Source organism: Carcharhinus amblyrhynchos, unplaced genomic scaffold (genome assembly GCF_965287045.1).
Source record: "Carcharhinus amblyrhynchos unplaced genomic scaffold, sCarAmb.v2.hapA chromosome_1201, whole genome shotgun sequence".
Taxonomy (NCBI): Eukaryota; Metazoa; Chordata; class Chondrichthyes; order Carcharhiniformes; family Carcharhinidae; genus Carcharhinus; species Carcharhinus amblyrhynchos.
Window position 1 is genome coordinate 27,251 of NW_027650941.1, and position 5,648 is coordinate 32,898.

Sequence of the window (5,648 nt, forward strand, 5' to 3'; positions counted from 1 at the left end):
TCGCTAAATATATTTAAGAAGCGGGTTGATGGGTTTTTGATAGGCGAGGGGATTAAGGGTTATGGGGAGAGGGCGGGAATGTGGAACTGAGCCACGACAGATCAGCCATGATCTTATTGAATGGCGGGCAGGCTCGAAGGGGGCTAGATGGCCTACTCCTGCTCCTATTTCTTATGTCCTTATGGAAACGAGCTGCCAGAGGTAGTAGTAGAGGCGGGTACAATTTTGTCTTTTAAAAAGCGTTTAGACAGTTACTTGGGTAAGATGGGTATAGAGGGATAGGGGGCAAATGCGGACAATTGGGATTAGCTTACTGGTAAAAGAAAAGGGCAGCACAGACAAGTTGGGCCAAAGGGCCTGTTTCCCATGCTGTAAACCTCTTTGACTCTGACTACGCTGTGTTGACTGACCACCCGGCAATTTCACACGAGCCGACATGTTTCAAGTGGGCGGCAGCTGGTGAACCGGATGGGGCAAAAGTGTGGGTGACAGGAAGAGTCATTTACTTGTGCCTGCCCTCTCCCACGCCGCTCCTGTATTGCTGGCACAGTGGTTAGCGCTGCTGCCTCATCGCGCCAGGGACCCAGGTTCAAATCCCAGCTCGGGTCACTGTCTGTGCGGAGTCTGCACGTTCTCCCCTCCGCATCCGCGTGGGTTTCCTCCGGGTGCTCCGGTTTCCTCCCACAGTCCGAAAGGCGTGCTGGTTAGGCAGACTGGCCGCGCTAAATTCTCCCTCAGTGTAACCCACACAGGTACCAGAGTTTGATTTGATTTGATTTATTATCGTCACATGTACTGGGCTGTACAGGGCATTGGTGAGGCCGCAGCTGGAGTACTGTGTGCAGTTTTGGGCGCCGTACTTACGCAAGGATATTTTGGCCTTGGAGGGAGTGCAGAGGAGGTTTACTAGGCTGATACCGGAGTTGAGGGGATTGAGCTATGAGGAGAGGCTGAATGAACTAGGCTTGTACTCGTTAGAGTTTAGAAGAATGAGGGGAGATCTCATTGAGACGTATAAGATGATGAATGGGATGGATAGGATAGAGGTGGACAGACTCTTCCCGCTCAAAAAAGACAGTAGGACTAGAGGGCACAGCCTCAAGATAAAGGGGAGGCGGTTTTAGAACGGAGTTGAGGAGGAACTTCTTCACTCAAAGGGTGGTGAATCTCTGGAATTCTCTGCCCGTTGAAGTGGTGGAGGCTGCCTCGCTAAATATTTTTAAGAAGCGGGTTGATGGGTTCTTGATAAGAGAGGGGATTAAGGGTTATGGGGAGAGGGCGGGAAAGTGGAACTGAGCCACGACAGATCAGCCATGATCTTATTGAATGGCGGGCAGGCTCGAAGGGCTAGATGGCCTACTCCTGCTCCTATTTCTTATGTTCTTATGTTCTTATACAAGGAAAAGTATTGTTTCTTGTACACTACGCAGACAAAACTTACTGTTCATAGAGAAGGAAACAAGAGAGTGTTTCTTACTTTTTTCCCGACAGAAAAAGGCGGAAGAGAGGATGTCCAGGGTGTGTGGGGGGGTCCTTGATTACGCTGGCTGCTTTTCCCCGAGGCAGCAGGAAGTGTAGACAGAGTCAATGGATGGGAGATGGGCAGGGCTACATTCACGACCCATCTCTACCTCAACCGAGAGGCGTGCTGTTTAGGTGGATTGGCCACGCTAAATTTTCCCTCAGTGTACCCGAACAGGCGCTGGAGTGTAGCGGCTAGGGGATTTTCACAGTAATTTCATTGCAGTGTTAATATAAACCCACATGTGACACTAATCGATTGACTTCAATTTAACTTAGTATTAAACGGAGCTGTTCTGGAAGGTGAATTGGGTGAACACTCGAGCTGGAGGGGGTACTTTAAACAGAAGAGCACTGACTGGCCAGCTGATTCAAAGGGCCAGCACAGACATGATGGGCCCAATGGCCCAATGATTCCATGTTGGCAAATTAGTCCGACTGTTGGGATGCCTTGATTTGATTTGATTTGATTTGATTTATTATTGTCACATGAATTAGGACACAGTGAAAAGTACTGTTTCTTGCATGCTATACAAAGCATACAGTTCATAGAGTACACCAGGAAGAAGGAAAGGAGAGGGTGCAGAATGTAGTGTTACAGTCATAGCTAGGGTGCAGAGGAAGACCAACTTAATGTGAAGTAGGTCCATTCAAAAGTCTGACAGCAGCAGGGAAGAAGCTGTTCTTGAGTCGGTCGGTACGTGACCTCAGACTTTTGTATCTTTTTCCCGAAGGAAGAAGGTGGAAGAGAGAATGTCCGGGGTGTGTGGGGGTCCTTGATTATGCTGGCTGCTTCTCCCCGAGGCAGCGGGAAGTGTAGACAGAGTCAATGGATGGGAGACTGGTTTGAGTGGTGGACTGAGAAAGTCATTGATAAGCTGGGAAGAGTGAAGAGAGGATTGACGAGGATGTTGCCAGGGGTACTGGGTCTGAGTTACAGGGAGCAGTTGGCCCCAGGCTGGGCCTCTATTCCTTGGAACGTAGGAGAATGAGGGGTGACCTTACTGAGGTGTGGACTATCATGGGGGGTGCAGAAAGTGGTTGAGGTGGCGGGTACAATACATTTAAAAAGCCTTTGGATAAGGACATGGATGGGAAAGGATTAGAGGGATATGGGCCAAACGTGGGGAACTGGGACTAGCTGGGAGGTCACCATGGTCAGCATGGACGAATTGGGCTGAAGGGTCTGTTTCCGTGCTGTATGACTCTGTCCATGCAACCAATGTCCTTCGTAAGGCCACAAGAACTAGTAAAGTCGCCGTATTCCCCGATTACCCCCTTTGAGGGGGAGAGCTGACCGGGGGTGATTCAACCTGTGGGTCACCGCACCTCAGGTGAGGGGCAAGGTTAAGAAGGCATGGACATTCATGCACAACCTCAGCCGGCACGGGGAACTGAACCCACACGTTGGCATCGCAGCAGACAGCCGACTGAGCCAAACAGGACCCCCTCCCGACACGATAAATACAAGAGCAGGAGTAGGCCATTCAGCCCCTCAAGTCCACTCTGCCACTCCATACAATCATGGTTGATCTCATCTCCACCTGTCTGCCCTGCCCCCTCATGACCCTTCATACCTCCAATCATTAAAAACCAACATCTACCTACTTAATCTCCTCAAATTTCTTCAAGGTTCCAGCACCCGCTGCATCTTGGGATAGAGAATCCCCACAGATTCACCATCCTTTGAGTGAAATAATTCCTCCTTGTTTTTGCCACTCCCCTCTTCGGCCTAAAACTATGGCCTCAAGACAGCAGCACTTCCGCTCGGGGAAGGAACGCCGCACTTGGAGATGGAGGAATATCAACACTCGGGGCCCGTGCAGCACCGCTTCTCCCTTACACCTTCAATGGAGGAGCTGTTGTTGGCATGAGCTGGCGAGGACTTTTCCATTGTTGCTTCAGGTACGCGACTGAGTGAGGGTTATTCCATTCATAGCCGGGACTCACCAAAATGCTGCAAACTGACAAACCAAACAGTGATTGGATGCACTGGATTCCATGGCGACTGCCTTACATTAACAAAAATGATTGATGCAAGATTAAAGACGTACAAACACTCAAACAATGAGGCAATGACGAGTGGGGCAATAGCAGCAACGCTTCCTACAATTCTGTACTCTCGACGCTTTTCCCGTATTATGTTTACAACATCATTGGCGGCCTTGATGAGGAAGGGAAGGGTGCCGTAGGGTCCTATCGGGGGGAGACGCCCACAAAGCTGGCGGATCGGCCAGTGCCATGCTGCAGCCACTTCTGGACAACCAGATTGGACTCAAGGACATGGAGAACGTGGACCATGTCCCTCTTACCCTGGAGAAAGCCCTCCAGCTGGTCAAAGACGTTTTTATCTCGGCAGCCGAGAGGGATGTTTATACCGGTGACTCTCTGAAGATCTGCGTCATGACAAACGAAGGAGTCAGGGAGGAGTTGCTGCCTCCCCGGAAAGATTGAGACCAAATCCCCTTCCCTGTTGACTTGAAATAGCCATTTTCCTTTTGCATCAGTAATGTACTTGCACTGGCAAATTCTTTCTGTATGCTTTGTTGTATATATACTGAGAAAATAAACTTTCCACTGGTTAAAAAAAAGAACTATGGCCTCATATTCTTGAATGTCTTTGCACTATGTTCTAGAATGTCCATGGCCTCTCATTTCTATAGTGGCTGTGTTTTTGCATTGCCTTGTGTTCTAGGATGTCTATGGCCCCTCGTTTTGGCATGTCTTTGTATCCTGTTCTGGAATGTCTTTGCATCGGGTTCTAGAGCGGCAACGGTCTCACGTTTCCAGAATGCTCGTGTTTTTTGCATTCTAGAATGTCTATGACCCCCTTGGTCTAGAATGTCTTTCGCCGCCCATTCCAGAATGTCTATGCCCCCACCCCCACCCCCCATTCTAGAATGTCTACGCCCTCTCGTTCTAGAATGTCTGTGGCCCCTCATTTTAGAATGCCTACAGCTTCTCATTCTAGAATGCCCCGTGCCCTCTCGTTCTAGAACATCCAACAAGGGGAAAACATCCTCTCGACACAGTCAATCTTTTTTGGCAAATCAATTGATTTAAATCAAATTAACTCAGGGACAAATCAAAAGGGGCAGACTCCGAAAAGAAGGGAACCGCCCAGAACAAAAGATAAAGTAGAAAGGAAACTTAAAAGATCAAACTAAAATGTCACTGAAAGGGTCAATAATGCACCCCAGTCTCTGCAGTGTACTGCCAATTCCATTGGCATCTTATCTACCTTGGTTAGATCTCCTCTTAGTCTTCTCAACTCCATGGCGAGCACAGGCTCAAATTGCCCAATCTTGCTTCATAAAACAAGTCTGTCATCCCTGGAACCAATCAGGGTTAATGCCCCGAGGAGTGTTGTCAAACAAAGAGACTTTCGGGGTGTATGTACGTGGTTCCTTGAAAACGGCACTACCGGGAGACAGGGTGGTGGAGAAGGTGTTTGGCACACTTGCCTTTACCAGTCAGAGCATTGAGTGTAGAAGTATAGAACCCTACAGTGCAGGAAGAGGCCCTTTGGCCCATCGATCACAACCCCACCCAGGCCCTAGCCCCACATCCCTACATATTTCACCCACTAACCCTCTCTAACCTACACATCTCAGGACACTAAGGGGCAATTTTAGCCTGGCCAATCAACCTAACCCGCACATCTTTGGGCTGTGGGAGGAAACCCACACAGACACGAGGAGAATGTGCAAACTCCACGCAGGCAGTGACCCGAGCCCGGGAATCGAACCCAGGACCCTGCAGCTGTGAAGCAGCAGTGCTAACCCACTGTGCTACCGTGCCACCGGCGAACGTTAAGTTCCAACTGCGCAAGACGTTGGTAAGGTGCATTTGGCGTGCTGCGTACAAGTCTTCAATGCAAAAGTGAAGCTCAACACAGGGGGAATAGCGTCTTTATCTCCTGACTAGGCACGTTACAGCTTTCTGGTCTCAACATCAAATTCGACAGCTTCAGACGATGAGGTCCATCCCATCTCTACTCTTCTGTTTTCATTTAATTTAACTTTTAACTGTTCTCTACCTTTTATTTCTTTATTCTCTTTATTTTTCTTCACCCTCCCACTCTTTCCCCTATTATATCCCCCCCCCTTTCTTATCTTTTCTCCCCC

At 49.1% G+C, this 5,648-nt stretch overlaps 1 pseudogene; it reads left to right on the forward strand.

The window, feature by feature from the left end:
• Nucleotides 1-1,271: 1,271 nt before the first annotated feature.
• On the forward strand, nucleotides 1,272-3,975 carry LOC145340611 (proteasome subunit beta type-1 pseudogene; annotated as a pseudogene).
• The last annotated feature ends 1,673 nt before the right edge of the window (nucleotides 3,976-5,648 follow it).